Below are 26803 nucleotides of genomic sequence, written 5' to 3' on the forward strand. Positions count from 1 at the left end.
AGCATAGTTGCATAACAGCAGATCACAGACCACTGTCAATCAGATGCTTGCCTTGCCGTCCATCCATCCATCTATCTATCTATCTATCTATCTATCTATCTATCTATCTATCTATCTATCTATCTATCTATCTATCTATCTATCTATCTATCTATCTATCTATGACTCTCGATATCTAACTCTCTTGCTTGCTATCGCTCCCCCAATGGTCAGTAGCATAGTAGCATAACAGCAGATCACGGACCACTGTCAATCAGATGCTTGCCTTGCCGTCCATCCATCCATCTATCTATCTATCTATCTATGACTCTCGAAATCTAACTCTCTTGCATGCTATCGCTCCCCCAATGGTCAGTAGCATAACAGCAGATCACGGACCACTGTCAATCAGATGCTTGCCTTGCCGTCCATCCATCCATCCATCTATCTATCTATGACTCTCGATATCTAACTCTCTTGCTTGCTATCGCTCCCCCAATGGTCAGTAGCATAGTAGCATAAAAGCAGATCACGGACCACTGTCAATCAGATGCTTGCCTTGCCGTCCATCCATCCATCCATCTATCTATCTATCTATCTATCAATGACTCTCGATATCTAACTCTCTTGCTTGCTATCGCTCCCCCAATGGTCAGTAGCATAGTAGCATAACAGCAGATCACGGACCACTGTCAATCAGATGCTTGCCTTGCCGTCCATCCATCTATCTATCTATCTATCTATGACTCTTGATATCTAACTCTCTTGCTTGCTATCGCTCCCCCAATGGTCACGTATGTTGCATTCAACGACAAAGAAAATCGTGTGCTGGAAATGATTGTTGGCAGCTGTGAAGGAACTGCACGACTGCAGCAACCACATCACCTCTGTCTGTCTCTGTGGCGCAATCGGTCAGCGCGTTTGGCTGTTAACTGAAAGGATGGTGGACGGCCCACTTTTCCCCCCGCCCCTTGTTATTGTTTCTACTTCTGGCGGTCAGCTTGCCAGACTGCGGCTACAGTAACCTTAAGCTGCTTGCTGCGGACGGCCGTCGTGCAAAAATGTATTGAGCGTTTAGAAACTTCCTTTCCATTGCCTAGGACAACATAAACCAAGGCACTGCTGGGAGTCGAACCCAGGGTTTCCTGTTTACAAGACAGGCGCTTTGACCAACTAAGCCACGGTGCCAGGACTCTCCAATTCCTCAGTGCCTACACTCAGGTGTAAGGCACAAAACAAAACAAAACAAAACAAAACCAAACAAAACAAAACAAAACAAAACAAAACAAAACAAAATCTGGATGCAGGCTGCAACAAAGGAAGCACACAGAGGTGAAAACGTAAGGTTGACGGGAGTAACAAGCTCCCTTTTGCGACTGTCCAGGGGCGGCAATGGGAATTGGACGTTGGCCGTAGCGCGTGTCCTTTGGGTTCTGGTTCTTCTTTACAAACCGGCGTCTGTCCAGTTGGCTTTCCGGTTCATTACGTCCTCTGATGGCTTTAAGATAAGCCTATCTTGCTAAAACTGATGGTTGACAAAGCAGAAGCACAAGCTTCGCAAGGAGCACAGAAAGCCCGCCTAAGGCACCGCTGGGATTTGAACCCAGGACCTCCTGTTTACTAGACAGGCGCTTTAACCAACTGAGCCACGGCGCCAAATCTGCAGCTGCTGCTGCTGATAGTAGCATAACAGCAGATCACGGACCACTGTCAATCAGATGGTTGCCTTGCCGTCCATCCATCCATCCATCCATCCATCCATCCATCTATCTATCTATGACTCTCGATATCTAACTCTCTTGCTTGCTATCGCTCCCCCAATGGTCAGTAGCATAGTAGCATAACAGCAGATCACGGACCACTGTAAATCAGATGCTTGCCTTGCCGTCCATCCATCCATCTATCTATCTATCTATCTATGACTCTCGATATCTAACTCTCTTGCTTGCTATCGCTCCCCCAATGGTCAGTAGCATAGTAGCATAACAGCAGATCACGGACCACTGTCAATCAGATGCTTGCCTTGCCGTCCATCCATCCATCCATCTATCTATCTATCTATCAATGACTCTCGATATCTAACTCTCTTGCTTGCTATCGCTCCCCCAATGGTCAGTAGCATAGTAGCATAACAGCAGATCACGGACCACTGTCAATCAGATGTTTGCCTTGCCGTCCATCCATCTATCCATCTATCTATCTATGACTCTTGATATCTAACTCTCTTGCTTGCTATCGCTCCCCCAATGGTCAGTAGCATAGTAGCATAACAGCAGATCACGGACCACTGTCAATCAGATGCTTGCCTTGCCGTCCATCCATCCATCTATCTATCTATCTATCTATGACTCAAAATATCTAACTCTCTTGCTTGCTATCGCTCCCCCAATGGTCAGTAGCATAGTAGCATAACAGCAGATCACGGACCACTGTCAATCAGATGCTTGCCTTGCCGTCCATCCATCCATCTATCTATCTATCTAGCTAGCTATCTATCTATAACTCTCGATATCTAACTCTCTTGCTTGCTATCGCTCCCCCAATGGTCACGTATGTTGCATTCAACGACAAAGAAAATCGTGTGCTGGAAATGATTTTTGGCAACTGTGAAGGAACTGCACGACTGCAGCAACCACAACACCTCTGTGGTGCAATCGGTCAGCGTGTTTGGCTGTTAACCGAAAGGATGGTGGTTCGAATCCACCCAGGGACGGCCCACTTTTCCCCCCGCCCCTTGTTATTGTTTCTACTTCTGGCGGTCAGCTTGCCAGACTGCGGCTACAGTAACCTTAAGCTGCTTGCTGCGGACGGCCATCTTGCAAGAAAGTATTGATCGTTTAGAAACTTCCTTTCCATTGCCTAGGCCAACATAAACCAAAGCACTGCTGGGAGTCGAACCCAGGGTTTCCTGTTTACAAGACAGGTGCTTTGACCAACTAAGCCACGGTGCTAGGACTCTCCCATTCCCCAGTGCCTACACTCAGGCGTAAGGCACAAAACAAAACAAAACAAAACAAAACAAAACAAAACAAAACAAAACAAAACAAAACAAAACAAAACAAAACAAAACAAAACAAAACAAAACAAAACAAAACAAAACAAAACAAAATCTGGATGCAGGCTGCAACAAAGGAAGCACACAGAGGTGAAAACGTAAGGTTGACGGGAGCAACAAGCTCCCTGTTGCGACTGTCCAGGGGCGGCAATGGGAATTGGACGTTAGGTAAGTAGCATAGTAGCAAAACAACAGATCATGGACCACTGTCAATCAGATGCTTGCCTTGCCATCCATCCATCCATCTATCTATCTATCTATCTATGACTCTCGATATCTAACTCTCTTGCTTGCTATCGCTCCCCCAATGGTCAGTAGCATTGTAGCATAACAGCAGATCATGGACCACTGTCAATCAGATGCTTGCCTTGCCGTCCATCCATCCATCTATCTATGACTCTCGATATCTAACTCTTTTGCTTGCTATCGCTCCCCCAATGGTCAGTAGCATAGTAGCATAACAGCAGATCACGGACCACTGTCAATCAGATGCTTGCCTTGCCGTCCATCCATCCATCTATCTATCTATCTATGACTCTTGACATCTAACTCTCTTGCTTGCTATCGCTCCCCCAATGGTCAGTAGCATTGTAGCATAACAGCAGATCACGGACCACTGTCAATCAAATGCTTGCCTTGCCGTCCATCCATCTATCTATCTATCTATCTATGACTCTTGATATCTAACTCTCTTGCTTGCTATCGCTCCCCCAATGGTCAGTAGCATAGTAGCATAACAGCAGATCACAGACCACTGTCAATCAGATGCTTGCCTTGCCGTCCATCCATCCATCTATCTATCTATGACTCTCAATATCTAACTCTCTTGCTTGCTATCGCTCCCCCAATGGTCAGTAGCATAGTAGCATAACAGCAGATCACGGACCACTGTCAATCAGGTGCTTGCCTTGCCGTCCATCCATCCATCTATCTATCTATCTGTCTATCTATTGATCTTGACATCTCACTCTCTCGCTTGCTATCGCTCCCCCAATGGTCAGTAGCATTGTAGCATAACAGCAGATCATGGACCACTGTCAATCAGATGCTTGCCTTGCCGTCCATCCATCCATCTATCTATGACTCTCGATATCTAACTCTTTTGCTTGCTATCGCTCCCCCAATGGTCAGTAGCATAGTAGCATAACAGCAGATCACGGACCACTGTCAATCAGATGCTTGCCTTGCCGTCCATCCATCCATCTATCTATCTATCTATGACTCTTGACATCTAACTCTCTTGCTTGCTATCGCTCCCCCAATGGTCAGTAGCATTGTAGCATAACAGCAGATCACGGACCACTGTCAATCAAATGCTTGCCTTGCCGTCCATCCATCTATCTATCTATCTATCTATGACTCTTGATATCTAACTCTCTTGCTTGCTATCGCTCCCCCAATGGTCAGTAGCATAGTAGCATAACAGCAGATCACAGACCACTGTCAATCAGATGCTTGCCTTGCCGTCCATCCATCCATCTATCTATCTATCTAGCTAGCTATCTATCTATGACTCTCGATATCTAACTCTCTTGCTTACTATCGCTCCCCCAATGGTCACGTATGTTGCATTCAACGACAAAGAAAATTGTGTGCTGGAAATGATTTCTGGCAACTGTGAAGGAACTGCACGAGTGCAGCAACCACAACACCTGTGGCGCAATCGGTCAGCGTGTTTGGCTGTTAACCGAAAGGATTGTGGTTCGATTCCACCCAGGGACGCCCCACTTTTCCCCCCGCCCCTTGTTATTGTTTCTACTTCTGGCAGTCAGCTTGCCAGACTGTGGCTACAGTAACCTCAAGCTGCTTGCTGCGGACGGCTATCTTGCAAAAATGTATTGAGCGTTTAGAAACTTCCTTTCCATTGCCTAGGACAACATAAACCAAGGCACTGCTGGGCGTCGAACCCAGGGTTTCCTGTTTACAAGGCAGGCACTTTGACCAACTAAGCCACGGTGCCAGGACTCTCCCATTCTCCAGTACCTACACCCAGGCGTAAGAAACAAAACAACTGCTTGAGGCAGACCCTCACCTGATCACCACATGTGGTTACACTTTAAGAAGGGGTGAGTTTAAGGTCATCGGTAACATCACAAAGGTTGGCAGCATTTTACATGAATATGTAAAGTAAAAAACACACACTACATGTAAATAAGCCATAATACTTGTTTAGTGTATGTAAGCTCGTTCTGTAATCATACATCATCCATACTAGTATTTAATAATTGAATTAACTATACACATCCTACTTGGTCAATTCACTCTTGTTACCGTGTAATTACAGTGCAAGTAAATTGTAATAATTGTAGCGTTGTATATTGGGCCATATTTTACATGTAACTATATATTTCATATTTGTCCAATTAATGTACATTTGTCTTTGTTTTTTTAGCTGGTACCAAAACATTGGTCTCTGGAACTAAAAGGTCGGAAATTGGAAGAACTATTAATGGCAAATGAATGACCGCTGATACAAGTAAATAGTGTTTCCTCAAATCTAAAGTGAGACCATTTTGAATGAATCTGTAATACATGCCCTATACACTCACCTAAAGGATTATTAGGAACACCTGTTCAATTTCTCATTAATGCAATTATCTAACCAACCAATCACATGGCAGTTGCTTCAATGCATTTAGGGGTGTGGTCCTGGTCAAGACAATCTCCTGAACTCCAAACTGAATGTCTGAATGGGAAAGAAAGGTGATTTAAGCCATTTTGAGCGTGGCATGGTTGTTGGTGCCAGACGGGCCGGTCTGAGTATTTCACAATCTGCTCAGTTACTGGGATTTTCACGCACAACCATTTCTAGGGTTTACAAAGAATGGTGTGAAAAGGGAAAAACATCCAGTATGCGGCAGTCCTGTGGGCGAAAATGCCTTGTTGATGCTAGAGGTCAGAGGAGAATGGGCCGACTGATTCAAGCTGATAGAAGAGCAACTTTGACTGAAATAACCACTCGTTACAACCGAGGTATGCAGCAAAGCATCTGTGAAGCCACAACACGTACAACCTTGAGGCGGATGGGCTACAACAGCAGAAGACCCCACCGGGTACCACTCATCTCCACTACAAATAGGAAAAAGAGGCTACAATTTGCACAAGCTCACCAAAATTGGACAGTTGAAGACTGAAAAAATGTTGCCTGGTCTGATGAGTCTCGATTTCTGTTGAGACATTCAGATGGTAGAGTCAGAATTTGGCGTAAACAGAATGAGAACATGGATCCATCATGCCTTGTTACCACTGTGCAGGCTGGTGGTGGTGGGGGATGTTTTCTTGGCACACTTTATGCCCCTTATTGCCAATTGGGCATCGTTTAAATGCCACGGCCTACCTGAGCATTGTTTCTGACCATGTTCATCCCTTTATGACCACCATGTACCCATCCTCTGATGGCTACTTCCAGCAGGATAATGCACCATGTCACAAAGGTCGAATCATTTCAAATTGGTTTCTTGAACATGACAATGAGTTCACTGTACTAAACTGGCCCCCACAGTTACCAGATCTCAGCCCAATAGAGCATCTTTGGGATGTGGTGGAACGGGAGCTTTGTGCCCTGGATGTGCATCCCACAAATCTCCATCAATTGCAAGATGCTATCCTATCAATATGGGCCAACATTTCTAAAGAATGCTTTCAGCACCTTGTTGAATCAATGCCACGTAGAATTAAGGCAGTTCTGAAGGCAAAGGTGGGTCAAACACCAAGTGAGTACCAAGTGAAATCTATTAAAGTATTGAAGTATCCCAATGTTATAAGTTACACTTCATGTATACATGTGTTTGGAAGTTTATCCAAATATATTCTACCAGTATATTTAGAATGCAACATTTTTGCAGTCTAATATATTCACAGTATACAATACATGCAATATGAGATTGTTGTGTATTTAGCAGTATACTAAATGTATATTATAAGGAGACATATATGTATGCATTTTTATATATTTAGTATAAAATACATGTGTAGATGTTACAGTATATTTGCATATAATTATATATATTAAAAACAAGTTTACATATAATTCTGAATATACTTAAGTTATATTAAACAATATTTGTATTGTATAATATAGTGTATTTGACCATATTTATGTATCAAGTGACATACTAAAACTGCAATTGATATTTAAAAGTATATTTTCACCATATATTATAAAATGGTATGCAAATTTATAAAACATATTAATACATTAAAATACATTTCATATTTCAGAATAATATATATTTTTAAATATTTTATTTTTGTAAGGGTATCTTCCATAAATGCAGTTTTACCAAACAAAGGAAAACCAGGAAAGGTTGGTGGAGGAGATTACGCAGTTTTGGCAGCCCATTCTGAAACCCACTGCAGAATATATTCTGGCAGGAGGTCTGATTAAAATACTGGAAAATCTTCAATCAAAGTCAAGAAATGTGTCAAAAGGCTTCCACTTTCCTTTCCTGCCATGAGAAGTATGCTGATTTCAGAACCTCTATGAAGTAGATTCCTTATTTTTCAAAAAATAAGTAATGGTTATTTTTTTCACTGTTTCCTCAATATATTAATAATAAACTGTTTTATTTTTTTCTGCAAAATAAGTAAAGTTTACTTATTTATTTCTGGAGAAATAAGTAATAGTTACTCATTCCTTATTTCTGTTTCCCTGTTTTTTCACAAAATAAGTAATGGTTATTTCAAAAATCCCTGTTTACAAATGTAAGGACTTATAGGACAACAGCATTACATACAGATAGATAACATACATTAGTTATTATGCTAACAAGTGTCCATTATAAACAATCTATTAACAAATTATTGATTATGTTATTGTTATATGATTATTACAAATTATACATATATTAGACATTTTTATTTAAACATTTTTGCTATACTATGTAGTTTGCATGTTCTCCCCGTGTCCACGTGGGTTTCCTCCCACCGTCCAAAGACATGTGGGTTAGGTTAATTGGCTTCTCTAAATTGCCCTGTATGTGGGTGTGTCTGCGTGTGTGTGTGTGTGTGTGTGTTGCCCAGCGATGGACTGGGGTCCCGTCCTGGGTGTATTCCTGCCTTGTGCCCTTTGCCTGCCGGGATCAGTGCTCGGCGACCTTCGCCAGGATAACTGGTTTCAAAAATGGATGGATAATAGCAGTAATTAACTGGCATGGCAGTTAATGATAATAGATTGATATCGGTGTGCGAATGTCATGTTATTATACCCTTTATTAAATATGTTATTAAATACCTTAAAACATATTATAGCAAAAAAGTTTAAAAATGTCTAATATATTTATAATTTGTAAAATTAATCATATAATAATAACATAACATGTTAATAGATTGTTTATAATGGACACTTAAAATAAAGCATTACCATTATTCTTAATACATGGATACAAGATAATCAACAACATGGGAGGGCTTGAGAATCTGCTATGGCTTTGTGCAAGGAAATTTGGCACTGAATAAATGTTGGCTACGGCAAACATGCGCTGCTGTACAGGCTGACAGAGACACTGTGATGCATTTCTTCAATGAGTGATGCTTACTTAATCTTTATTTCCATTTCCCAGTTTAAGGACACTTATCTCTACAGCATTACTTCAGTAGTTCACGCAGCCCCCTATAGAAGTCAGCGGAAGATGTAGTGATTGAAGTAATGGAGGTATCTTGGCCTGTACACACTTGGCAGAGGGAACGACAGCCTGGCCATGGAACACCTACCCCCAGCTCCATCTTGAGATTAGCGATTGTTCTCTTGATTGTTGACATTGACACAGATACGCCTACCTCCTGGAGGGTATTCTTGATCTGGCCAACTGTTGTGAAGGGGTTTTCCTCACCAGGGAAAATATTCTGTCATCCACCACAGTTGTTTTCCGTGGTGTTCCTGGCCTTTTGGTGTTCCTGCGCTCACCAGTACGTTCTTATTAGTGGATTTGGCCCCACCTAATGTTTTTGCTCTCTGATTGGTTTGTTTTGATATCTAAGGCAAAACACCCCAAGAACAAGCAGGATCTAAAGACAGCTGTAGTGCAGGCCTGGCATAGCATCACCAGGGAAGAAACCCAGCATCTGGTGATGTCTATGGGTTCCAGACTTCAGGCAGTCATTGACTGCAAAGGATTTGCAACTGATAGGGAGACATTTTACTCCCTCAATAAACAGGCGGACAAGGAATACTCAGGACCCGATTTAACTGAAATAATACCAAAATAGTTTATTCAGCTACAACTAAGTGCTCTGGAGATGGTCAGTCAGCAAGACACATCTAAGGTTTTTCTAAAGAACATGCTATCATATACAAGATGACTCCCTTTGGTTGCTGGGCAACTGGATGACGTCAATGATGTACCCCAAACTTGATCACAGACTTCTCCTTTGTCTTCTGTTTTCTCTATAGCCTTGGATGAAAATGTTTTTCTAAAAATCAGCTACACAGAACTACTGCACCTGTCCTCTGCGGAGCAATACACAAAGCTTAAATTCATACATGGGTTACACAATCTTACTGCAACAATGGTGCAAATATATTTGGCATTCGGACAGGCCACTGTCCCGCATCACAACCAAGTTTTGAAACTCACAATTTAATTAATGATTATGTTAGTTTGTCCAAATACTTTTGAGCCCCTAAAATTGGGGGGACCACATAAAAATTGGTTTAATTCCTACACCATTCACCCGATTTGGATGTAACTACCCTCCAATTAAAGATGAAAGTCTACACTTAAAGCACATCTTGATTGTTTCCTTTCCAATCCATTGTGATGGTGTACAGAGCCAAATTGACAATTGGGTCTGTCCAAATATTTATGGACCGGACTGTATACCTGTAAAGAAGGACTGCCATGGCGGGGAACCCAGGTGCGGAGTGAGAGGTGGTCAGAAACAGGCTGTGGTCAATGCCGGCAAACCGTAATGTCCAGGGAAATCCACAAGTCCTGGTCGATAAGACAAGCAGGGGGTCAATGATCAGGCAAACAGGCTGGTAGGGAGAATACGGGAATTGGTGGAGGAACACGTGGAGGTTGTAAACAATCAATAACAAAAGGATACAAGACTTAGCAGTGAATTAAAGTCACAGAGGGGTTTATATGTGTAGCAGAGAGGAGCAGAGGACGGTGAAGGAGAGTGCTGGTACAATGGGAGTTCGAGGATGATAGAACAAGTGCACATGGTGCCGAGGAATGTTAAGTGGCTGATTGCTGGGGAATGTGAGGGTTTAGAATTCCGGTGATGCTGACCTCTGCAGGGGAGCTTGTGAATTGCGGGATGTGTGGGATTCAACAGTGACAATACCACTTGTTATTGTGTGTTTGAGTTTACTTGCATGGATTGTCTATTCATGTCAATATTAAAATTCCAAAGCATAACATTTATTCACAACATGCTTTAGTGTTAAATGTTTGATATGGCAGCGCATATAAAGGTGTATACAGCTCTGGAAAAAATTAAGAGACCAGTGCACAATTATCAGTTTCTCTGGTTTTACTATTTATAGGTATATGTTTTGGTAAAATGAACATTTTTGTTTTATTCTATAAACTGCTGAAAACATTTTTCCCAAATTCCAAATAAAAATATTGTCATTTAGAGCATTTATTTGCAGAAATTTACAACTGGACAAAATTACAAAAAAGATGCAGTGTTGTCAGACCTCAAATAATGCAAAGAAAATAAGTTCATATTAATTTTTAAAAAACATAATACTAATGTTTTAACTTACAAAGAGTTCAGAAATTAATATTTGGTGATTTTCAATCACAGCATTCATGCGTCTTGGCATGCTCTCCACCAGTCTTTCACATCGCTGTTGGGTGACTTTATGCCACTCCTGGCGCACAAATTCAAGCAACTCGGCTTTGATTGATGCGTCCTTCACAAAGACAAATCTGCATCTCTTCCTGCTTGTCTGCTATCTCTGCCTGGATGCACTCACACCACCTCAAGCTCAACCTCTCCAAATCTTTTTTACATTCCGTTAATTCCTTTAGAAATCAGGATAAATTGGGTAAAACCAGAAAAGCATCTAATTAATTCTCATTCAGGAGTCAACATAAAAAACAGAAAAGAAACAGAAAACCATCCTGAGGTTCTGTGACACCGAAGAAGGTTTCCTACTGTTCACAGAGAAAGGGGAGCAATTGCTTGCCCCAGTGGAGGACCTTCTACGGCAGATGGGATTGAAGACTGTGGAGGAGATCGAACAGCTTCTCCCTGTAGTAGCAGACATAACTATCCAAAGTAAAAAAAAAATGCAATCAATCTATTGCAATTAGCAATGAGGAGTAGCATTTAGTGCTATTGTTTGGCTCCAAACCAGAAGCCTATTGGATGATGTGTTATTTTAAATAAGTATGTATAATATAAAAATAGTAACAGACTGATTTGTTTTTTTGTATACACATATTTTACTGTTTTAGTTTTTAATTTACTTTTTTTTAATTAAGTTAATTACATGCAATTAAATGTGTGTGTATATATATGTTTCCAATTTTGTTTACTTTTTAACAAAATTAAAGTGTTCCGAAGCCCAACCCTGCAGCAACACCAGTCTATCACAAGGCAACTCTAATTATCTCTAATTAAGGACACAAGTCTAACACAGGGTAACTCTAATTCTAATGTTTGTTATATTTCTTTTTGATAATTTTCAAGATAAGAAAATGTACAAACAAATGATATATGCCAATATTCAGTAAATAATTATCCATTAAGTTTAATCTGAGGATTTTTACAGCTTTTCTTCTACCCCCAAAATTCCAACTCCTGTTACAACTTTGGTAGAAACATAGTATACATACCAGCCAATTAATTCCCTATATTATCCTTATCTAATAGCCTTAGCTTATTTTCCTTAAACACCTTTTTCAAATCGTTTAACGTTTCGATTATTTTCAAAAACTACTACTAGTAGCTTACTACTGTTAACAATAACTTACATGTACTTATAGTAACTTACATACTGTAGCATTGGAGGGGCATTTTATTGGTTATTATGAATTATTATTTATTATTTTGTTTTGTAAGGATAAGGGTGTCTGCCAAGAGATAAATAATAATAATAATTTAATTATATAAACAGCGATACACAGCAGACCGACACTGTACACACTGCCGGTTTTTCTGCCGCTCACGCTTGGCTGCCTGAAGAGCTGGAGTCTCTGGCCTGCACCCCCTCCTCCCCTGTCTGCTGGCCAGGAGCCGTAAGTGTCCATCCTCATTTCTGATGCCAATGTAGTATTTTCAGCGGGGGAAAACAAGTAGCCCACAAATCGCTTGCTTACTTGCTGCTAGATTTATTGAAGAAAAAAACTACGCGCCTCTTGCCCAGAAGAAGTTCACACAGTTCCAGGTGTTGCTCCGCACACGTGGTCACCAACTCTAAAACCCCTGCACACACCCTAATAAACCCCAGCTACCTTACCTAAATTAGCATAACACATTTTTAAATAAATTAAACTGAGCACTTTATCTCCGTTGTTACACATACATAGTATTAATAATTATACTGTTCTTACCATATGTAAATCCTGCAATAAATCATTCCCCAGCGTGAAGTAATTTTCACAAAACGAAATCCAAATATAAATTTTTGCTAGTCTTTAGATGTGCCCAGCAAATGTAGTCTGTAACTCTAAGTTAAAACTTTAATAACACTCATGTATTACAATCAAACTTGAAAAATAGGGCATCCAAAACAGGAATGTCACAAAATGTTGTATCACTATATTAAAATAATATCATATGAAAGCTGTTGGGACTGAGGGACGGAAGCTCAGTTCGTTAGCTTTGCCCCTCATATTAGGAATTGGGGGTGCACAAAATGTACTAATTTATGTTTAATCTTAATTGTAAACTACTGTAAATAAATGAATAAACATATCAAGATGGCTTCCTTTGATCTACTGGCAGAGGTCTGGTCTCATAGTTCTCAAAGCAACTGTTGATCAATAATGATGAGGTGACCTCTCCAGCCAGAGATTAGCCACAGAAATCTTGAAGGAGATGCTGGGAGTGACTTCTGCAGTGTCAGAACAGCCTTGCTAAAATTTGCTTGCTTGACAATTAATACAATTGGCTCTGTTGACATGTTTTTCAATCATTAATATAAAACATTATACAGTTTATACAAAACATTAATACCGGCTCTTCAAAAAGTTTTACATTTATATTTATAAATGTTATTTTGTATACTGGTAAGTTAGCCTTGATTGGTCTTTGTTCACATATTTTTCTTTTTAAGCTGTCAAAAGCAAAATATTCCATACCTCTGTTTTGGATAGCGTACAGTTGCTAATAATAATACAAACCATACATTTCATTACAATAACACACACACATATATATTAAGGCTGTCAGTCCATTCAAATATTTGATCGGTTAATCAATGGGCAATTGCTGATTAATCGGGCACTTATTAAAATAAAAACAACGCTGTAACATGAATGGTAAAATATATATATATAGAGGAATATATATTTAAAAAACACCAAATCATTATAATAAGCAAACTAAATTATAATTGCTACAGCAAATGGGTGCTCACAAATTATACTGTAAACTACACTGCTCTTGTAAGAAAAGCATTGCATGCAAATGAAACAGAAAACCTTTCCTTGTCTTCAATATTTCCTTACAAATCGAGTTTGAATCCAAAGTTTAGTTTCCCATTAGCGGCTTGTGACCCTGTAGTTTGTGTGCTGATACTGTACACGTGATGTGATCTTTTGCATGATTTGCCTTTATAATTTAACTCTAGAAGTGCACGGCTGGTCAGTTTGACTGATTTAATTTGAATTACTATGTGTTCCTGAATACACTATGGATACCAATTCCTGACTTTTCCTAAATATATGTATTAAATATGCCTACAGCATTTTAGCTTTTTTTATTAAGTTTTTTATTTGATCATTATTATACTATAGTTTTGGCTCTTGTAGGTAGTTTGAAATGTCGGTGCTTCTAGTGTGTACTGTATACTAGCCAGTCATTATAATAGACATTTTTAATTTGTTTAAATCTGCTTGATAAATGATCTTTTAAGAACTATACTGTGATGATTATATATATATATATATATATATATATATATATATATATACTGTGTCTTTTATGTTGTTGTAACTTACCATTACATATAGTGTGCCTTCCAGATGTATGCATACCCCTGATTCAATGTAACAAAAATAGTTTTAGCAAAGAAAAGAGAACAATGTTTTTTGTTTGTTTTTGTTTTGTTTAAATACATGCACACATGAAACAATGTAGGACTATCAGTGTTAGATATCGCAAAAATATTAAAGTACAAGTTTTGAACAAATATGCAAATATGTTTTTGCGAAGTACAGTACTGAAACTAGTATTGCTTTCATTAATTTCTGCAACAAATACTGAGTGTACACTTGCATAGATGTGAGTGAAGCCATCTTCTTTTTGCCAATGTACAGCATGGCAGAAGCTGCCATAACTAAATATTCCTATACATATTTACACTCTTGATCTTGCTTTTCTCTTTCAAAACTCAAAACTTCACCATGTAGTCTCGCTCCCAAACACCCTTTATATAGCATGCAATTGCATCACGATTTAATCTGTATTCACCTGATTAAATCATGCAATTTCATGCATTCGGATTTCATGAAATCCAACGAAATTGAACACATTCGGATTCCATGGAAATTTCATAGTGTATCGCAAAGCTCTTTACAAGAAAATATAGTTAATTAAATATTAAAACTACAATTAAGATAGACAATAAAACAATACAATTATACTATAGTACTTACTACAGTAGTACAACAAATACTGTAGGACACTGTTGTATACCACACTAAACTTTTATACTATGGTATACTGAATAATGTGTGACATACGATAGTACAATGTTATACTACAGTATACTCTTGTTACGTGATATACTATAGTATCTTGTAATGTACTATAGTGCCTCCTACGGTACTTAGACAAATATTGAACTACCCTGTTGTATACTATAGTTTACTGTAGTACCTTGTGATGTACTATAGTACTTAATATATTACATGTACACTGAAACATACTGCTTACTGTACTTCCACAATGTTTCTCATGGAACTTTAGCATTCTAGTTATAAATAATATCATCATTATTATTATGCTTTTACTTTGTATTGCCTACAGGTCTTACACATACTAGTACAGACTGTTACCGAGGGTCTGGTGGAGAGAAAATGGCCACCTATTCCTTAAGAAAATCATATTAATAAATATATCTTCACTTCAGACATTTGTGACATTGCTATATTTAAAACAATTTATACAAATAACAGAATTAAGATACAATTGTGGTGCAGTTCCCCTTAAAGTTTAAGAAAAACTTATTTTAGCAAATACATTGTTTATTCATTACTTGAATCGCTTCACATTACATAAATAAATGAATAAATGTAGTAGTGTTGACATAAATAAATGTCCATTTGAACATGTATTTATGTATTAATGTATTGATTATTTTCACTGTAATTAAAATTTAAAACAAATTCGCAGTGAAAATAATAAATAAATGTTGAAATAAATAAATACATGTTCTAATAAATACATGGAGATTTATTTATTATTGTATTTAATTCAAAATCTGTTTATTTATCCATCTATTTATTTCCACATTAATTCATGTATTTATTATTTTCTCCATGTATTTATTTTTAATTTTGTCATGGATAGTATGGAGGATAATTTGTGCCAAAATGTAAAAAAAAATAAAAAAAAATGTATAAATAAATAAATAAATATGTAGATAGTAAAGACGTTAATTCCGTTCGGAACTTAAAATGGTGTCCAGACTGTTCCTATTGCACAGACCTCCTGATGTGCCTTGTCCTAATGAATAATTTCTGTAATGGATAATTTAATCGCTGGATCTATAGAGTTGAACATAAGACAACATACGGACATACGGACATACTCGGTCAGGCGCAATAGTAAAAACTAATTGGAGCTATTTGCTCCTTAGTGATATACTTTGCTTTTCCAGCTGTAAATATATATAACACATACATCAGAAATCAACGTGATAACTATATGAAACACCAGGTATGCAACTAAATAAGCTTGAGAAGGTAAATGGAAAAATGGAGAGCAGCAGCAATCTAAAGCTACTTAAATTGATAGATTGTGTTTTAAAGTACACAAAATGAAACTTAGAGAATAAAGTGTTTACTACTATATTATGATATTAGAAGTATTGATGGTACTACTAATGTAATTAAATTGATACATTTCAATCAAATAAGTGTAGATGGTTTATTGAGATTGAAATGGCTTGTTCCTTAAAATATTAGACCACAAGAGGGGGAACTTGACCTTGAATACTCTACTTACCAAAACCTTTAAGCAACAATTGTTGTCAACATGTGTCTTCATCTGATTCATATTTTTATGAGTCTGAAGCCATACATTTCTCGACTCCAAGCACCTGGAAGCCTCAAAAGTTGGGGGCCAAGCAACGAAGTTGCTGGAACCCTATTGTTAGGATTATTATTTTTCAGCAGTATCTTTTCAAAAGCCTATAGAAACCAATGCTTGATGAAAACTCATGAAACTTCATACAGTGATAGATGGCTATGTAGTACTATGCCATATTCAATATGGAGGCCATATGTCACATGGTCTGGTGGCCATAGTGGCTTAAGTGACACATTTTGGAAAATATACAAAAATCTTCTTCTCCGAAACCGCAGACGGGACAGATGTGAAACTTGGTGTGTGATGTTATGTTATGGCCTAAATTCAGATTTGTTCAAAACAAGTCAATAAGTCATATGGTTTGGCAGCCATATTGGATTGGCCAAGAATCTTCAAAGATCTTCATCTCCGAAATGGTTGGTCTGATTGATATGAAATGTTGTACACATGACCTTGGCTAGCTCCTCTATCAGATTTGTTCAAGGCAAGTTGATTGAGAAAACAAAATGGCCGCCATGAGCCAATCAAATTTCAGAGATGGTCAAGTTGCAAATAAATGCATATGGTGCAGTATGGAACTATGTTAGAATGTATTGGACTGATTGTTACTTGACAGAATTGATCCCATAAGCAATGTGGTGGTCACTGGTCATTATTATTATTATTATACTTATTTTTTCTTCTCTTCCACCAGAATATGTTCAAATGTCTATAACTTTTGAACCGCAGTCAAAAAAGTCACCAGACTTTGAATGGATGTAGGGGTCTATGGCATGGTCACTAGATCGCAAAATGGCGGCATAATGTCACATGGTTTGGTAGCCATCTTGATTGTAGTCCAGGCAAAAAATTACAGTTTTCAAACATAGTTTTCTCAGGAACGGGAAAGATATTGTACATATTGCGCTTATGAGTAGTAATGATGGCACTTTATGTCAAAGTGTCAGGTGGCCCCACCCCTACCCAGAAGCCCCATGGGCTGGGAAGCCCCGCCTTACCCAGAAGCCCCACGGGCCAGGAAGCCCCTCCTTACCCTGTACCCTTTGATCCTCTCCAGTCAGCCAACTTGTTAGGTTACAGGTTTTACCCTTTGACCCTCTCCTGTCAGCCATCTTGTTTGGATGACCGTAATCTTGTTAGGATGACAGCCATCTTGTTTGGATGACCTCCATCTTGTTAGGATGACAGGCATTTTGGAAAGGGCACAGGTCATCTTGACAAGTGTTTACTGCCATCTCACCCTGATGGTGTATGTGTGTGTGTGTGTGTAATGTTTAAGAGTTTAAACTTATTATTATTTGTGTTAGGTTATGTTTTATGATTAGGTTTGTTATGATAAGTTGTTAGCAAAATAAAATACATTAAAATAAAAAGAGAACAACAACATAAAGTTTTAATAAAAAAGTATTTTAAACTGTGTTTAGTGATGTGCGTGTGATGATTTTAGGTTATATATTTTATGATTATTTTTGGGGTGGTACAGTGTTGGAAAAATAAAAGAGAAAGAAAAGGTATAGACATTCAAAATATGAGACTCAGTAAAATATATTTCAATGTCAATATTTTATTGTGAAAGCTCTAAAAATGACAACAAGGCATCAAGTCAGATGTAGACAGTGAGATTAGATACTGACTCGGGTGACCAATGATCCCGCTTCCCCAACACCTACAGCAGCCAGGAAGAAACAACTGCACTGTACTGCACTAGCTACTCCCTCTACTTGTTTATTGGCCAGGGCAGTGACACTATTCTGTCTAGCACAGTGTAGAAATTGGGTTTGGTCATGATAGGGATAGTATTTCCAAAAGAACTCTGCAGAACTTTTTGGACAGATGTAAAAGCAGATTCACCAGGATGTGTCTCTTTATACAGCATTCTCTTGAGCACATTGGGGAGGGACGCCACTGTTTTTTCAACATCAGCAACTAGCGATTTCACATCAGAATTACCAGTATCATACAAATCACCAAACTTGTGAGCTATTAGAGTGAGGATGACATCTTCAAACATAGATTCCTCAAACATACGTAAACGTAATTCCAGGGGCCCCGGGGGTTTCTTTCTCTGAAAAAATATAGGAATTAATATAATGTCTTATTGCACAGAAAAGCAGAGCAGGCACAAACAGTATTTTATTTATGTTTGTAAAACACTTGATAAGCCTTGTTTTTTATAACCTTCTCAACTATTTGCATTACTTTCTCATCCACACTTTCTAACAAGTCACTAAACCATCTTGAAGGTAGAGTGCATGTTTCAGAGAAAAGCACGCAGTAAGACAGCCCGCTACTGTAAAAAGAGGTAAGCAGACAAATAGCACAGTTAACCCCACTCCGAGTGTGCATAAAGAGATAGACAGGTCAGGTGAACAAATACCCTGTACAGGCATTCAGACCTCTGATGATTCTAGGGCCCTGTTGTTTAGTAAAATATGTCACATTTGTTGGCAATTGGTAGAAGATTTACACACAGCTCATAGAAAAATACATGTTTTGACAAATGTGTTAAAACAAAAAGGGTATAACATCGAGTTTGCTGAATCGTCACACTGTGAGTGAAAACCGCAATTAACAAATAATGAAACAAGTAAGACACAAAGACACTCGGTCTGCACGTATCACGGCAGTACTGATAAAGAATATTAATGTAGCCAAAAGAATGCTGCGTAGGCTTAAATCTAGAATGGATGTGTCACAATTAGCAGGATCACAGACACCATTACAGCACAGTGGCGGTTGATGACCACCCAGCAAACTTGGAAATTCAGGAATATATTGATTTGATTGTGTCTGATGAATTAGCATTAGAAGCTGATAATAATAACCAACCAGACTTGGAAATTCAGGAATATATAGATTTGCACGTGTCTGATGGGTAAGCATTAGAAGCGAATAATAATGATAATCAGATTGGGGGTGGTGATGTAGCAATGTTAGAGGTGAATAATGAAAATGCTGAACAAATGGTTGAGTGTGGTAATGGCGGGGACCCGCCTCGGGTGTTTTTGGAGCGTATTCGTCACTATGACCGGGAACTTAACAGGTTCCGGGGAATGGAGTTTTATGAAGAATTCAGGTTTGTGAATCTGGATCTGGTAGAATCGTACTGGTGCTGTGCAAGGGCTGTTAAATGAAATATCACACAATGTGGGTCCTAATGATTTTGTACAGCTTAGACTGAGCTCGGGGTCATTAAATAATGCTTTCTGTTAGAGGAGGCAACATTTGGGGGAGCTGGATGAAACAGATTTCCTAGAGAGCATAGCTAATTTACTGCAAAGTCACACCGAAATCCTAATATGCAAGGTGGGGTACGGAGACGTATAAAAGGTATTTTGTTTTGCAAGATAATAGACAAGAAAAGGGCATGCCTCACTGATTTCAAAAACCAAGGTAACAATTTATGTTTTGCCGCCAGTGTGTACCGCCTGTGGAAAGGGAAAGAATGCACAGATGTTTGTTTTACTTCACAAACAGCATTACTACGGGGTTTTAAACATCAGAACATTTATAGGTGTTAACTATTTCTGTGATTATTGCCACGCAGTATATGGGCATAAAAATAGTCACACGTGTCGGAATTTGTGCAGAGCGTGTTTAGACCCCCACTGTTTTGAGGTTAAAGAGACCATCACCAGATGCAATGTATGTAAAATATTCTGTAGAGGTGGTGTCTGTCTCAGGAGACACAAGGCTAAAGCTGCCACCAAAGAGATTCAGTGTGTTCAACACTTTTACTGTACAGAGTGCCGGACTTTTCTCCCAATAATGCACACTTGCGAAGAAAAGCTCTTTCCGCGCTGTAAAAGTGTTATCCAGACACCTGACAATCATGTATGCTACATGAGCGTAATAAACATCCCCAAACAATCGGAAAAATACATTTTCTTTGATTTTGAATGCATGCAAGAAACAGGACACACATCCCAAATTATGTTTATGCCTCACACATAAACAACAAACGCACATGGGAGTTTTATGGGGATTCTTGCTTATCTGACTTTGTGAAATGTTTCATTGACACGTGTTTTAAAAACTACACTTTTATTTCACACAATGGTAAAGGCTATGATAACTACTTGGTATTAGAGAGCTCATACGTGAAAAGGTTGCTACACACTTCATCACACAAGGAGGTAAAATTATGTGCATGACAGTGACCGCTCTGAACATCAGGTTCATTGATTCATTACATTTCTTGCTTCTGAAACTGAGCAATATGCCAAAAGCAATGGGGTTTGAGGGTGAGAAAGGCCATTTCCCACACTTCTTTAACACGGTCGCAAACCAAAATTATGTAGGACCCTTACCCGCTGAACAATTTTACGGGGTAGACTACATGATGGGTGCTGATAAAACACAGTTTCAGGAATGGTACGATGAGCACAAACTCGATGAATTGAAGCGGTATTGTAGACAGGACGTGGACATACTGAGACAAGCTTGTACTACATTTAGAAACGAGATATTAAGTATGACAGAGCAGATACGTCTTAAGTGTCCGTCTGACCCTGATTCAGACCTGATTAAAGTCAGTCTTGACCCGTTTCAGTACATCACATTAGCCTCTGTGTGTATGACCATGTACCGGTACATGTTTCTCAGACCGCAGACCATAGCATTAGTCCCGCACGACAATTATCACAACCAGAAAAAGCGGTTCTCGACCCCCGCTATTCAGTGGCTCATGTATACTGAACACACAGACAACATCAGTATACAACACGCACTAAAGCTGGGTGGTGAGCATAAATTTGGCCCGTACTATCTAGATGGTTTTGCAGTAATAAACGGTGTGTACACTGCTTTTGAGTACCATGGATGTTTTTTTCATGGTTACGATACCTGTTATAGCGAAAATGACGTTAACAGTGTGACAAAAACAACATTCGGCTGGCTATATCAAAAGACAATGTATAAAACCGAATTCTTAAAATTACAAGGGTTTGATGTTAAAGTGATGTGGGAACACAAATGGAAGACAATGCTGAATGAAGACCAGGATGTTAGGGCATTTATTTCCGAATCACAGTTACCAGCGCCTTTAGACCCCAGGGAGTCTCTATTCGGTGGGTGGACGAATGCAGTGACCCTGTATTATCAACCAAAACCTGGCTAGGAACTCCGTTACTATGATTTCACCAGTCTGTACCCGTTTGTAAATAAAACCAAATTGTACCCCGTTGGTCACCCGGATATAATATGCGAGGGCTTTGAAGATTTACAAAATTACTTTGGGCTCGCAAAAGTCAAAGTTTACCCTCCTAGAAGGTTGTTTTTCCCTGTGCTACCGACCCGAGTTGGTAAAAAACTGTTCTTTACACTCTGTCGGACGTGCGCTGACACCCAGCAGGGCCCCCCTGAACAAACAGCGACGAGCAGAGAGCGCTTACCGGTGTCTGGTGCATGCCAGAGCTGCTGTCTGCTGTAGATAAGGGTTACAGAATAGCAGAAATATACGAGATCTGGCACTTTAAGCACTCGACCAACACGTTGTTTAGTGAATATATTAAAACGCATTTAAAAGGCAAACAAGAAGCTTCAGGCTACCCCCAGTGGTGCAAAAATGACACAGACCGTGAACACTACATCAGAGAGTAACATGACAGAGAGGGGGTACACTTGGACCATTACAACATTACTAAGAATCCGGCCAAAAGACAGATTTCAAAACTGTTTTTGAATTCTTTATGGGGAAAATTTGGACAACGACCAGATTTACAAAACACCAGTATTGTGAGAGACCCCAATGAATTATTTAAATACGTGTTTGCCCCATACCACGAGGTCTCGTCTTGTGATTTTATTGACGATGACAATGATTTTATGTGCCTGTGTCACATGGAAACGGGGAAAAGAGCACTACACACAGCTTTCAAATGTAAATATTTGTATTGCCATTTTCACCACCGCCTATGCTAGGTTAGAACTGTACTCTCTTCTGGATTCATTACAAGGTCGTTGTTTGTATTATGACACTGATTCAATCATTTATGTAAGCAGGCCAGGACAGTGGGACCCCAAGTTAGGAGATTATCTGGGTCAATTGACAAGTGAGCTGCCTCCGGATCAGCACATTACAGAGTTTGTTGCAACAGGACCTAAATCCTATGGATATAAGCTCTCAGGAGGGAAAGCCTGTATCAAGGTAAAGGGTATCACATTAAACGTGGCTAATTGTGAGAAAATTAATTTCGATAGCCTAAAAGATTTGATACTTGACTATGCGGATAAGTAGGCTGGTGCAAATGGTGAAATAAAAGACATTGCACTGCGGCAACCGGGGATAGTACGTGTTAAACGTGACTGGCACTTTGAGATGAGAACACTGCAAAAGACCGAGAGATAAATTACAGATTACAACGTTAGCTCGACAGATGTATCCAGGCAAATCTCAATATTTTTTGGAAGCTTTTGAAGATGCCACCAAGAAGTATTTCGGATACTTATTTGTCGATGTCATGTCAAAGACCCCTGATGAATACCGTTTAAGGACGGGTCTTTTCCCCCCTGACATCCCGGTGGTTTATGTGTTTAAAAAACAAAGAAAGTAAAAGCCGCTGGTTTTCCAGCGTTGAGCACATTTGCTGTCTGTGACTCTGGCTGTCAGTATGTCACTGCGTATGAAGAGAAAACTGGCTCTCCTGCAGCTGCTGGTTAAAGCCAAGCCGCAACAAGGCCATTCTGTGCGCCGCTGGAAGCGACCTGGTACAGGCCGTGTCAGAAATCGCTCTAAATACACTGAAAGGAAACATCCGCTTGAGCGCTAAACAATTTCAGAAACTCAAGAAAAGTGGCCACATTATAAAAACACTTAGTAAACAGACAGTGTCTGTTAAGAGAAAGAGAAATCTATTGAATCAGTCTGGGGGATTATCGGTAATTTGCTAAGTATTGCCATTCCCGTCATTAACGGCTTACTCACCAGATGAAAATGCAATTCACTGAGAAAATGTATCTAGTACCTCAGAAACAGATGGGCCAAATTAAAGAGGACTTTCCAGTTGAACACGACATCAGGAAAATAGCCACATATAAATTGGATGGTGAAATGAAAGATATTCTGCAAAGCTCTCAATTGGGTGAATATGACAAAGCGCTGCAGAGGTACTTGGCCCTGACGCGGCAGGCAGAATCTGAAAAAGCCACTTTGACTTTGCAGATGCCTGACACCGATACCCCGGCCGAAAAACCGCACACAGAGCCTGTTTTCGATTATATTTTAGACGCTATCCCACAAAGGCAAAATAAAAATGCCGAAATGGTGTCCAACAATTCTATAGCTAGCTGGAATGAGAATGGGGAATTTGTGTACAAGGGGGGCCCTGTTCGTGGGTCTCATGTGATTGATCTGGTTAGGGCTGTCACACAGCCGCACACGCTGGCCACAGGAAGAGCCCCCAAAGGCTGGGGCAGTTTTATGATGGCGATGGCGGAGATTAACATCCCCGGTTCGGTACTGTCTAACAGAATAAACAGGGAGGTGTTGGAGAAACTGAAAACAACACCTACTAGAGACAGTTCTATGTCTATACAGAGAAATCCTATTTCTCCTGAACCAGACTTTGATATTCCGATGGAGGGGGCGGCTGCCCCACCCGAAACACCACAAAGAGACCAGCCAGCTAAAAAGCATCGGCTGTTTGGGAAATTACCATGGCTGTCTCTGTAAAGCGGGTCCTCATGGTTTTATTTTTTGTATTATTATTTTGGTTGTTGTTTGTTTATATATAGGCTATAGAAATACATACATTGATGTTATCTGTAAAATGTTAAATCCTTGTGTGATTCTGATAATAAAAAATGTATTATTATTATTATTATTATTATTATTATTATTATTATTATTATTGTGTTTGTATGTCAAAGAACATTATCAGTGGTGTTTCACTGTTTTAGTTTATTTGGTTTTTGTGTGTGCTGAATAAAAAATGTAACGCGTGATAAACAATGGTGTTTGTATGTATGGATTTATTAACTACATATAAACATAATTCATGTGTATATAATATTTTATTATCAGGTTAGCAGGCGTTACATATATGAGAATGCCACGTCATTAAGCTTAAACGCACACACACAAACATACACACAAGCATTATTCTATCATTCTATAGTGTCTATAGTGTTATTCATACACTGTTCTAACATTGTTTATTTCTGTTCATGACTGATTTAGCAATTATGACAGATCCTAAAATCATGCATTCGGTTACACATCTGACAATTCTCATTTACATGAAGCTTAAACAGATACATAGGTCTCGTTCTCCTGTTATAACTTTTCACAAACTGCATTACCATGTTGTCATTACTAATTAAATCTTCAGAATACAAATCCAATATCTGATTATAAGCTAGCCCCTTACAACGCTGTTGTAAAAAATACACACAGTGGTTTCCACATGTTGTGGATAAAGCATCCTGCAACTGTCTGGAGTTAACACTGTTAACACTGAGTTTGTGTTTAAAAAACGCATGATTGATTTAGGGAAAAAAGGAGCATTGGGGGAGAATCCGTAAGAATCAAAGAATTCGGCCTTCCCATCTCCTCCTAGATAGATAGCAAGCCAGTGCTCCCCGGGTCGGTCATGCGGATGTGTGTTGATGACGAAACAGGCCGGCCTGTGGACTCCTGACCGTTTGGGGAGCTCGTCAGATGGAAACACACCCAGAAAATAGTCTGTTGTGTAACTGTCCTTAGTCATGATGGCCCCAATCTGTTGCGTATTCATGACCAGAGTATTGAAAGCCACAAGGCAATCGTTTTTCAACTGTAGTCGTAAAGGACTTATCTTAATAATGATTAATGTTAATTTCAACAATGTTGTCAAAAACAGCATACACTATCATGTTCACGGTGGTTGGTAATGGCTGGGCAAAACTAATTTCTGCTCTCAGGTTCCCTGTTTTTATGAGCGAATAGTGCCCAGTGCACTCTTGATCCGGGCTGAGGTTAAATGCAAACAGTGTGTAACCTCTGGCAAACTCCTTACGGTCCACTACCAGAGGCTTGTCTTTGAGGTGCTTTCCGGCTGTTTCCACCAGGTTAAAGTTATCATTTGCGAAATCCGGTTGTAGCGGTTTAGTAGGGATCTGCTCCCCATCTACTTACAGGGCCAGGAAATTAATATCACAATGTTTAAAGTAGAAGGGGTTTATCCACAAAACCAATTGCTATTATTTTAGGCAATTGTCCCAGAAACACATTTTCCTGGTTGCAGACCCTGCTTCCTCTGGCCAGACTGAACACTTTCATATGAACCCGATCTACAGGGTATTTTGCATTAGCCACCTGCAGCACATCGGCATGACCCAGCCTGACAGCGGGGGCCACCCGGACCCTCTTCACAAACACAGCTGCTGAGAGAACCGACAGTTTGAAATCCTCAGCGTTGCTCATGAGACAGAACGCTTCTCTGTTACGGGTGAGTTGAATTTTTATATCAACGCCGTTCAGCATTAATTTGTCTTGAAAAAACATGTCTGCATGAATACAACCCAACAATTCTAGTTTTCGGCTTCCTGCTGTATAGGCCGCTCTATTTCTGAACCCCAGGTTTGTCCCGTTCAGTGCGGTTACTTCATGCTGGCCGGCTGTGTCCTTGACAAAAAGGCCTGCTGAGTACTGTGTGTTCAAAGTGCTTTCACTGTAGTTGAGAATGGATTCTATTATAGCCCTGTATGGATAACAGTTGTTGCTCTGGCTAATAAGTCTGTCACAGATTGTGATGTCGACCTGGCTGAAAAGGGAGGCCACGGGGTAATTTACCAGGCCCACCCGATCATCCTGGGCCAGATCAGTGCCATCATGCTTAGTAATTTTACAAGTCAGGTAGATGATCGTGTTGTTCAGATCTAGATAGTCTTCTCCGTTTTCAGTGATGTAGAATTCCAGTGGGGCATTGTCAGAGAGCGCTGTGAGGGGGGGCACCTCCACATAGAAACTCTTCTCAATGCTGGTCTGTGTGGGCACCAGCTGAAAAAGGTCCAGGAACTGCAGTGAACGAAAGCCATGTTTAAAATATATCCCCGCGATGTTGTTGCCTGGAGCTCCTCTTCTTACCAGCCCCGTTTCTCTTATGATTGTGTTTCTTCTGTATAGTCCTTTTAACAGGGGCCGGCGGTCCTGTGAGCCCCAGTGGTGTCGTTCTTTTCCTTTTAATGCCTCTCCTGACCTTTCGGAGCATGAATTCTACTGGCCACCGCACTTGTAACCTGCCCGATCACATCTTTAGCTATGTTTCTGGCAGCCAATTTGACGTGTGGTTTGACAATTTCTAATCTGCGTCTCAGAAAAGGCATAGCTAACAGCTACCCCCGCACCGTATT

General features: G+C 39.6%; 3 non-coding genes across 3 annotated transcripts; all 3 read right to left on the bottom strand.

Annotated features, from left to right (window-relative positions):
• Positions 1-1093: 1093 nt before the first annotated feature.
• Positions 1094-1167, bottom strand: trnat-ugu (transfer RNA threonine (anticodon UGU)). The gene has a single exon. It is a non-coding gene; the product is annotated as a tRNA-Thr (tRNA).
• Positions 1168-1561: 394 nt separating this feature from the next.
• trnat-agu (transfer RNA threonine (anticodon AGU)) lies at positions 1562-1635 on the bottom strand. The gene has a single exon. It is a non-coding gene; the product is annotated as a tRNA-Thr (tRNA).
• A 1221-nt stretch (positions 1636-2856) lies between these two features.
• On the bottom strand, positions 2857-2930 carry trnat-ugu (transfer RNA threonine (anticodon UGU)). The gene has a single exon. It is a non-coding gene; the product is annotated as a tRNA-Thr (tRNA).
• Positions 2931-26803: the final 23873 nt, after the last annotated feature.

This window comes from Amia ocellicauda, chromosome 2, assembly GCF_036373705.1.
Source record: "Amia ocellicauda isolate fAmiCal2 chromosome 2, fAmiCal2.hap1, whole genome shotgun sequence".
Classification (NCBI taxonomy): domain Eukaryota; kingdom Metazoa; phylum Chordata; class Actinopteri; order Amiiformes; family Amiidae; genus Amia; species Amia ocellicauda.